Genomic DNA, 11,217 nt, shown 5'->3' on the forward strand with positions numbered 1-11,217 from the left:
TCAGAATGCACAAAATTGGGCTTTGTAACAGGAGAACATGATGTCGAAAGAGGTGGCACTAAGTAATGTCTTCGGAGAGAGAATCGAGGATGCCTTCGAAGCTGAAATTCAGAATACCTCTCTCCGCTTCATGTTCTCCTGATACCTGGGCCAAAATCTGGCAAAAATTTTCAGAATGCACAAAATTGGGCTTTGTAACAGGAGAACATGATGTCGAAAGAGGTGGCACTAAGTAATGTCTTCGGAGAGAGAATCGAGGATGCCTTCGAAGCTGAAATTCAGAATACCTCTCTCCGCTTCATGTTCTCCTGATACCTGGGCCAAAATCTGGCAAAAATTTTCAGAATGCACAAAATTGGGCTTTGTAACAGGAGAACATGATGTCGAAAGAGGTGGCACTAAGTAATGTCTTCGGAGAGAGAATCGAGGATGCCTTCGAAGCTGAAATTCAGAATACCTCTCTCCGCTTCATGTTCTCCTGATACCTGGGCCAAAATCTGGCAAAAATTTTCAGAATGCACAAAATTGGGCTTTGTAACAGGAGAACATGATGTCGAAAGAGGTGGCACTAAGTAATGTCTTCGGAGAGAGAATCGAGGATGCCTTCGAAGCTGAAATTCAGAATACCTCTCTCCGCTTCATGTTCTCCTGATACCTGGGCCAAAATCTGGCAAAAATTTTCAGAATGCACAAAATTGGGCTTTGTAACAGGAGAACATGATGTCGAAAGAGGTGGCACTAAGTAATGTCTTCGGAGAGAGAATCGAGGATGCCTTCGAAGCTGAAATTCAGAATACCTCTCTCCGCTTCATGTTCTCCTGATACCTGGGCCAAAATCTGGCAAAAATTTTCAGAATGCACAAAATTGGGCTTTGTAACAGGAGAACATGATGTCGAAAGAGGTGGCACTAAGTAATGTCTTCGGAGAGAGAATCGAGGATGCCTTCGAAGCTGAAATTCAGAATACCTCTCTCCGCTTCATGTTCTCCTGATACCTGGGCCAAAATCTGGCAAAAATTTTCAGAATGCACAAAATTGGGCTTTGTAACAGGAGAACATGATGTCGAAAGAGGTGGCACTAAGTAATGTCTTCGGAGAGAGAATCGAGGATGCCTTCGAAGCTGAAATTCAGAATACCTCTCTCCGCTTCATGTTCTCCTGATACCTGGGCCAAAATCTGGCAAAAATTTTCAGAATGCACAAAATTGGGCTTTGTAACAGGAGAACATGATGTCGAAAGAGGTGGCACTAAGTAATGTCTTCGGAGAGAGAATCGAGGATGCCTTCGAAGCTGAAATTCAGAATACCTCTCTCCGCTTCATGTTCTCCTGATACCTGGGCCAAAATCTGGCAAAAATTTTCAGAATGCACAAAATTGGGCTTTGTAACAGGAGAACATGATGTCGAAAGAGGTGGCACTAAGTAATGTCTTCGGAGAGAGAATCGAGGATGCCTTCGAAGCTGAAATTCAGAATACCTCTCTCCGCTTCATGTTCTCCTGATACCTGGGCCAAAATCTGGCAAAAATTTTCAGAATGCACAAAATTGGGCTTTGTAACAGGAGAACATGATGTCGAAAGAGGTGGCACTAAGTAATGTCTTCGGAGAGAGAATCGAGGATGCCTTCGAAGCTGAAATTCAGAATACCTCTCTCCGCTTCATGTTCTCCTGATACCTGGGCCAAAATCTGGCAAAAATTTTCAGAATGCACAAAATTGGGCTTTGTAACAGGAGAACATGATGTCGAAAGAGGTGGCACTAAGTAATGTCTTCGGAGAGAGAATCGAGGATGCCTTCGAAGCTGAAATTCAGAATACCTCTCTCCGCTTCATGTTCTCCTGATACCTGGGCCAAAATCTGGCAAAAATTTTCAGAATGCACAAAATTGGGCTTTGTAACAGGAGAACATGATGTCGAAAGAGGTGGCACTAAGTAATGTCTTCGGAGAGAGAATCGAGGATGCCTTCGAAGCTGAAATTCAGAATACCTCTCTCCGCTTCATGTTCTCCTGATACCTGGGCCAAAATCTGGCAAAAATTTTCAGAATGCACAAAATTGGGCTTTGTAACAGGAGAACATGATGTCGAAAGAGGTGGCACTAAGTAATGTCTTCGGAGAGAGAATCGAGGATGCCTTCGAAGCTGAAATTCAGAATACCTCTCTCCGCTTCATGTTCTCCTGATACCTGGGCCAAAATCTGGCAAAAATTTTCAGAATGCACAAAATTGGGCTTTGTAACAGGAGAACATGATGTCGAAAGAGGTGGCACTAAGTAATGTCTTCGGAGAGAGAATCGAGGATGCCTTCGAAGCTGAAATTCAGAATACCTCTCTCCGCTTCATGTTCTCCTGATACCTGGGCCAAAATCTGGCAAAAATTTTCAGAATGCACAAAATTGGGCTTTGTAACAGGAGAACATGATGTCGAAAGAGGTGGCACTAAGTAATGTCTTCGGAGAGAGAATCGAGGATGCCTTCGAAGCTGAAATTCAGAATACCTCTCTCCGCTTCATGTTCTCCTGATACCTGGGCCAAAATCTGGCAAAAATTTTCAGAATGCACAAAATTGGGCTTTGTAACAGGAGAACATGATGTCGAAAGAGGTGGCACTAAGTAATGTCTTCGGAGAGAGAATCGAGGATGCCTTCGAAGCTGAAATTCAGAATACCTCTCTCCGCTTCATGTTCTCCTGATACCTGGGCCAAAATCTGGCAAAAATTTTCAGAATGCACAAAATTGGGCTTTGTAACAGGAGAACATGATGTCGAAAGAGGTGGCACTAAGTAATGTCTTCGGAGAGAGAATCGAGGATGCCTTCGAAGCTGAAATTCAGAATACCTCTCTCCGCTTCATGTTCTCCTGATATATTGGCCAAAATCTGGCGAAAATTTTCAGATATCTCTAAAATCAGGCTTCGTAACAGGATAACATGACGTGGAAAGAGGTAGCGCAAAGTAATGTCTCTGAAGAGAAGTAGAAGCCTTGACCGAAAGTCGATAGAGTTTGAGAGTAGTGAATGGCATATTTAAAGTAGTGCATTAATGCGAAGATTTTTAAAACCACTCTGCGTGGAAGGATCATTTTAGGTGTTCTTTTTAGCATGTCTTTTATATGTGATTTGGAATAGGAAGGAGTAAGTAGTGCTCGTTAAATAAAAAAACTCTTTTACCACTTAGCTGCAATTTATTCAAATAAGTGAAATGCAATACAATGAAATGTTACAAGTGTAACTGGGTAATTCGGCTGAAGCAGTATCTTGTGCAAATTTCATATCAATGAACACAGTCGAAAATGCAGCCGGTTTAACGTCTTTTATGTAAAAATTCCTTACCTGTAAAGCAGAAGTATACACGATTAATAATCGCTCTAGTTACAGTATGTGAGATTAGTTACATCGCATCGGCACACTCTAAACTCTAAACATGTCACACATATATAAGCACGCAGGCACGCACAGCATTTCAACTGATTTCAGAGTAGGTAGTTACTGAATTGGCCGCTGCTCGTGCTGCACCCAACGTTACGACTGATTCTACAATAAGATTACAGTGCTACGAGTGGTAGGAATTAAGATTAAATCTTACCGGAAACATATAAAATCTAAAACGACTAATTTCAATCAACATGTTGCATAATAAAATTATTCCTTTTACTAATATATTTTCATACGTGACAAAATGTTGTAACGTTTCTCCCATTTTTAATAATAGACAAGTCAAGTTACTAAAAATATTTTTCTTCTTACAGGTTTTAACTTCGGAATATTTCGACGGAATGATGGAAACCTTGATAGCAATCACAAGAAAATAGTGACTTTATATACCTTATATTTTATTGTAACACTGTAAAGGCCTTTTATGCAAATAAATTGAAAGAAACTTGAAACAAACTGTATTATTATTCAGAAATACCTTTTACATATTCCTATCCAAACTTCAAATATCTATGGTATTTCCTTAAGAATACCATAGTCTTTCAAAAGCATCACATTAACCGAGAACTGTTTAAAGGCCCATGAAAGGCGTAGCTCTTGTTTGCTACTTTAAGGCGATGCTTTCGAAGCTGAAATTCAGAATACCTCTCTCCGCTTCATGTTCTCCTGATACCTGGGCCAAAATCTGGCAAAAATTTTCAGAATGCACAAAATTGGGCTTTGTAACAGGAGAACATGATGTCGAAAGAGGTGGCACTAAGTAATGTCTTCGGAGAGAGAATCGAGGATGCCTTCGAAGCTGAAATTCAGAATACCTCTCTCCGCTTCATGTTCTCCTGATACCTGGGCCAAAATCTGGCAAAAATTTTCAGAATGCACAAAATTGGGCTTTGTAACAGGAGAACATGATGTCGAAAGAGGTGGCACTAAGTAATGTCTTCGGAGAGAGAATCGAGGATGCCTTCGAAGCTGAAATTCAGAATACCTCTCTCCGCTTCATGTTCTCCTGATACCTGGGCCAAAATCTGGCAAAAATTTTCAGAATGCACAAAATTGGGCTTTGTAACAGGAGAACATGATGTCGAAAGAGGTGGCACTAAGTAATGTCTCCGGAGAGCAAATCAAAGAGCGAGAAGTGGCGCAGAATTTTCGAACGCCTCTTGAAAGGCCTGCGCCTCTTATATATATATATATTGTATGGAAAAAGGGATGATAGGGTGTCATTTGTAATAATGTCCACCCCTCGAGTGAGGGTGAATAAACCAGTCAAGTGAATTACATATTTTGATCATTTTATTTATTCATCTCTCATGGATACAGAGTAATTTCGGTATAGAATTTTAATTACAATATCCCGTCATTATTTTATAAAAGTAAATACAATTATATCGTTAACAATAATAATGCGCGTAAATCGGTTAACACACGCTCCAAACATTAGCTAAAGCATTCACGTTCACCGTAGGAATAATTTTACAGATATACGTTCACTTACGCCTTTAAGTCGTGTTAATTACAAACGAAGCCGATCTCGCGAACGTAGTCTCGGGGCATATATGTACAAATACGACTCGGGCTAAGGGATTCGCTTTTCGCGGAACGATCTCGGGACCGTGAGCTTCTACTATTTCAGAGAGGAGGAGATTTCTTTTCTCCGACGAGTTCCTTGAACCATGCACCTCAGTCCGTTTAACTTGCCACCCACTCTACGAACTATCTACTATGGTACTACCACTTAAAAGTATCAGGAAAACGTTGCTGTTATATAAATTCCCAGGGAACCCTTTCGTTCCTCCGTCTTCTAAAATTTAACAAATAAACGCATTAACGTGTAATATATTCCCCACATTTATTTACCGTCATCGAATCGCACGTTGAAAACCAATGCAATTAATGCTAACTCCTTAAAAGACATCTTGAAAGAAATCGCGTTAAGGCTCGTGGGTATCGGGGACCCCGTGCTCGTGGGAGAGCCTCGTCTCAAGAAATTTGCAGCGCGGTATGCGGTGTAGCGGCTTGCAGGGGCGCGACGCGTCGATAACGCAGAAACTCCGTGGGCGATTCGGTGCACCGTGCCAGGCTGAATTGCCGTCGGGTGAATGTTTGGCGGATTAATACGCTTCCGGGTTAATTCTCGAGTCGCGAGGGGAAGCTACGGCCAACGAGGGAACTTTAACGAGCCGAGACGCACTGGCTCGCAAACGTACGAGCTTCCTGACCTGATCCATTTATGTAACGCGACGACGGACGAGCAAACTTTCCGGTCGCTAGTACCCGGCCAAGAAAACTACCCCTCTCTTTCGGCTTCCTCGAAATCATTTCTTCTCCCCCCCAAGTCGTTGCCTCTAGCCACCCGCACGATCATACTTTGCTCAAGCAGTCATTAAAGGGAGAAAGAGTTTCATTACGCGTAGCTTTTTCAAACGAGAATGTCACATTCACAATATATATATATACCGTATATTTTTACCGTCGCTTTTGACGCGTGGAAAGGTTGGAACGCGAGGCGAAGAGAAAAATGGACTGTTTGTATAGCAGTTTGTAGAGCAAAGCTGGTTATTCGAGTGATTCGAGAGATGTAGTCGTGGCATTCCATTAATAGTTGCAGTGACGCTAACATCCCCTATCCCAGAGCAAGAAATAGATGCGCAATTATTCTATGAGCTCTATAGCGCCATTGACAAACCACTTACGCGCACGCAGGGGTTAATAACCCTGCCGAAGAAAGCTCGATTTTCTTTCAAGTAGACAGACGCTCGTTCGCTAGGCCCTCGTTCCTTTTACTTTCGCGACCTCAAGGAGCCTCGGCGGGGAGGGGATCAAGAGCATCGATGATCTCGCGGACGTAAGGTCGTCGAGAAGCAACTTTGGGTCTACTTGATCATTACTTTGGCCATTAGTGGGCCAAAACTGGAAACCTAATATTCTAGGCCGCAATATTAAATACTTAAATATACCGAACAAAGAATTTTACTTCATGGGGGTGAATTTGTTACTTCTGACGTAGATTTACAATTGAAATAACTGCGGGCCGCGGATTGCTCATCACAGATGAACTTGATCCTGTCCCCCGTGGCGATACCTATGCTAGGAGAGTGAAGAATGGCAGAAGCCGTTCGCGAGAGATCGCCCACGTTCATTCAAGGGTACTTTTATTTTAGATTTCGACTCATCCTGCGAATATAACGAATACGCGATGAATGGAAAATGCGACGGAAGGAACAGCCGGGCCGGAAGTGAACGAAAACCCGGGGGGGAGGGGGAGGAGGGGGTGAAGCGAAAGCCGAACGGCTGAGGACTCGGGGTTCTCAAGGAACATCGTTTCTCCGCATTACCGACTAATTTATCTACGCCTCTTTAATCGAGACACGCGGTGTCACGCACCCCCGAATGCTTTCTCGCCTCTCTCCCTCTCTGTCACGCACCTGCCGGCGACGCTCGAGATCGTTGGATCGTCGATCGACTTTGACATCCATTGGGACAGCTGGTGGCAAGTTTTATTGCAAGGGGGCAAACGCTTTCGCCCCGCTGTCTGTCGCTAATTTCCGTTTACAATTCGGTTTGACCGTCGTCCGTGGGTACCCGGCGTACTGCTTCGCGGCACGAGTGAACTGTTATAAGGCACTTTGAATCTGCATCGCAAATATACATGTATAATAAGAGAATGAATGGGGCAGGTTCGATCGCGAGCAGTCGCTCGCAAGAAAGGAAAACGATGTGTTCGATGGGATCGGTGTGTGCCAACTGGAGGTCTCGAAAGCTGGACGACCGAATGAATTGGTAAGACGGAATCTCGGTGAACAGAACTCTGGCGCTGTCAAATCAACAACTACAAGCTCGAATGAGAATGCCTGCGAATTTAACCCTTTCGGTGTTTACTCTACGAAGCCCTGATCGCGAATAGTTTGCCCGCGACTGGCCCGAAAGGGTTAAATCGCGTTCCTCGGACTATGTACTTGCTGGCGGGTGAAGGATCTATCGATCGGCAATGTGAGCGCGAAAGGTTGCTCCGCTTACAACAAACGGTCGGTAAAGGTACATGGCAAAAGATGCTTTTACATTTCACAGGATGCTCAAAGTCGTCGACTTCGCTCATTGCTTTCACTTATAATTCTATCTTCGCCTGCCTACGGATATCTAACCGGATTTCGCGATATCCGCTCCCGCTCCCTCGATCTCTGCTCCCCTGCGATCGTTACATGAATCAGCAAACCCCGCACCATCGTTTGTGTGCCAGTATAGATATTACTTCAAAGAGATAAAAAATTCGCCTTTTAAATACGTTTCATCGGAGTAGAGATATAATGTATGAATCTTATAGTGTGGTTTCATGTTACATTCGTTCACTTATTAATGTACAAGCGACTTATATAAATATTAATTACTCTTACCGTTATGTATTTTATCTTTTTTTCGTTTTCATCTATTTCGGTTTTAGAGTATCAGCGAGGACACAGGCTCGCTGACTGAGACGACGACAGGCCAAATGAGAAAAGGATCGGCACCCGAGTATGTACTTTCATCGATGGATCTAAGCAATCAAGATTCGGTTCTATTTCCCATTCTCCGTGCACGAGAATAAACGATTATTCCTTCACGCTCCCCTTACACCCTCACCCTCAAGCCTCTGAGGCTCCTGTACCCTTCTCACATTTCTGAAGACCATACGTTAGGAAGGATAGACTTAATTGTTTCAAGGCCTGATCTTCGGAGCCGAACGCATCTGTCCAATCGTCCTCGTGTCGCATACGCATTATTTTATTACTCTTACTATAAGTATTATTATCTCATCGCGATTATCAATATTATTAGAATTAATATTATTGTTGTAATTATTATTATCGGTATTAGTAATGGTAGTAGTAGAAATAGCAGTAGTAACAGTAGTAGTAATAGCAGCTGCTGCAGCAGCAGTAGTAGTAGTATTAGTAGTAGTAGTAGTAGTAGTAATAGTAGTAGTCGTAGTAGTAGTCGTAGTAGTAGTAATAGTAGTAGTAATAGTAGAAGTAGTAGTAGTAGTAGTAGTAGTAGTAGTAGTAGTAGCAGTAGTAGTAGTTGTAGTAGTAGTAATAGTGTAATAGTAGTAGTAGTAGTAGTAGTAGTACGAGTAGTAGAATGAGTAGTAGCAATAGTAGAAGTAGGAGTAGTAGTAGTAGTAGTAGTAGTATGAGTAGTAGTAGTAGTAGTAGCAGTAGTAGTAATAGTAGTAGCAGTAGTAGTAGTGTGAGTAATAATATGAGTAGTAGTAGTAGTAGTAATAGTAGTAGTTGTAGTTGTAGTAGTATGAGTAATAATATGATTAGTAGTAATAGTAGGAGTAGTAGTAGTAGTAATAGTAGTAGTAGCAGTAATAGTGGTAATAGTAATAATAATAGTAATAGTCGTAGTAGAAGAGAAAGTAGTAGAAATAGCAGTAGTAATAGTAATATTAATAGTAGTAGTAGCAGTAGCAGCAGCAGCAGTAGTAGTGATACTTGTAGTAGTAGTAGTAGTAGTAGTAGTAGTAGCAGTAGTAGTAATGGTAGTGGTAGTAGTAGTAACAGTAGTAGTAATAGTCGTAGTAGCAGTAGTAGTAGTAGCAGTAGTAGTGGTGGTAGTAATAGTGCTTGTAGAAGAACTAGCAGTAGCGGTAGTGGTAGTAGTCGTAGCAGTCGTAGTAATAGTAGTAGTAGTCGTAGTAGTAGTAGCAATAGCAGTAGTAATAGTAGTAGCAGCAGTAGTAGTGGTAGTAGTAGTGGTAGTAGTAGTAGTAGTAGTAGTAATGGTAGTGGTAGTAGTGTAGTAGTAGTAGTAGTAGCAGTAGTAGTAGTAATGGTAGTGATAGTAATAGTAGTAGTAGTAGTAATAGTAGTAGTAGTAGTAGTAGTAATAGTAGTAGTATGAGTAGTAGTAGTAGTAGTAGTGGTAGTAGTAGTGGTAGTAGTAGTAGTAGTATGAGTAGTAGTAGTAGTAGTGGTGATAATAGCGGTAATAGTAAAAATAGTAGTAGAAGTAGTAATAGTAACAGTAGTAGTGGTAGGTAGTAATACTACTTAGTAATAGTAATGGTAATAGTTATAGTAGATGAAGAAGACGATAGAGGAAGTGGAGGAATATGCAGAAAAAAAAGAAGTAGAAGAAGAAGAACCTTAACGAAGTCCCTTAACGATTATTATTAGAAATACGTTGTCTTTTTTAAACCTGTTTTTAACTTTACTTTGGACGCAATTAAGTTTCTCCTTTTTTGTTTTTTTTTTCTTTTTGGCTAAGTGAACAGCGGAATGTCGGATCTATCTGGCTTCTCCCTCTTTATCTCATTCTCTCCGCTGCATACACACGTGGTGTCCACTCGCTCTTTCATACCGATCGCATTCTCTCCCCCTTTCGCGCTTCTCCAATTACCATTCTCGCTTCTGTCGATTCGCGCGATCTTCGGCGAATCGACTGGCCGCTCGTCGAGCTTTTATTTCTCACACGATCAACTCGCACGCTCTACTTTCTTCCCTTCGGAATTTCCTCTCTACGTTTCCCTTCCATTCTCCCTAATAATTCTGCCTCGCTCTTGGTCACACTATCGCGAACCATTTTCCCTCTTCCCCTCTTTCTCCCACCCCCACTCTCTCCCTCATCCTTCGCCGTTGTTCCTTATTTATTCGCTTCCCTTTTATCCGTTCGTTTAAAGTTTAAATACTTTAAATACCCTTAAGCTTTATCGTTACCTTTAATATTAATAGTTAGATTTATTAGTAATGTGATAATACTTTAATAAGGCCTAGTAAGGCTGCGTGGGTTAACGAACCATCCCACAGAAATTCAATACGCGTCTCTCGCGTTAAAAATCACCGCGTTCCTTCTAATTCCACGTCTATAGTCTCGTCCGGTCCCGGTCTCGTCCCGTCTCGTCTCGCCCCGAGATATCGTCCGTTAAAACGAAACGCGGCTGTCCAGTGCGGTGTCCCGTTTCGAATACATATACGCCAGTCCTGAGATGTTTGGTCAACGAAACATTTAAGGGGAAAAAACACAGATGTGTGCCGTGGCTTGTCTAGAAGAATTTTCACCCCGCTGCTCGAGGCCTCCGCCGAGGCCTTCGATTAATTATTGTCACGTTGTATTGTTCGTTATATGCAATTTACACGCCGAGCCGAGCGTCTTGCCACCGGGGATGGAAACCACCCTCTACCACCGTAATCCGTCCTACGTGCGTGAATGCATGGCGTGCCGTATCGTACCCCTCTGACTAAAAAGCCCGTGATCTGTATCTGCGCGCTGTGTCCGCGCATATCCTGTAGCTGTGCTTCTAATTCGCGTCTAAATTAAGTAACTTATGTAATGGCCCTAACGCTATAATACAGACTAGGACTTTGTTCCTTTGGGCAAATTGAAATAATTCGGAGTAATTAGTACGGCAGGAAGATACGATGTACATACGCGTATAAGATGCGAGAAAGGAAAACTTGTCTGGAGAGGCAGCGCGGAGAATCGAGAGGCCCTGGACTATGCCGCACGCTTCGCGACTTCCCAATTTCTTTCGCCTGCGCGCTTCCATGCATTTCTGCCCGTGTGTTCGATATTCTCTGCCAAGCCTTGAAAACTTTTGCCCACGCGTGCGACGTTTCCGTCCTAAACTCACCTGTATCGGCCCCCTTGCAGTTAAATACAACTAATCAATAATAAGAAGAAGAATTTTTGTCTCGTGACCGTTTTTTTTTTTGCTTTTGAACTCTTAAATACCTTTCAATCGTCCAACGCCTTCCTACGTTCCCATCCCCCACCCTCCAACCCCTCCCTCCCCGGCGCGTCCAA

This window comes from Andrena cerasifolii, chromosome 12 (assembly GCF_050908995.1).
Source record: "Andrena cerasifolii isolate SP2316 chromosome 12, iyAndCera1_principal, whole genome shotgun sequence".
NCBI lineage: Eukaryota > Metazoa > Arthropoda > Insecta > Hymenoptera > Andrenidae > Andrena > Andrena cerasifolii.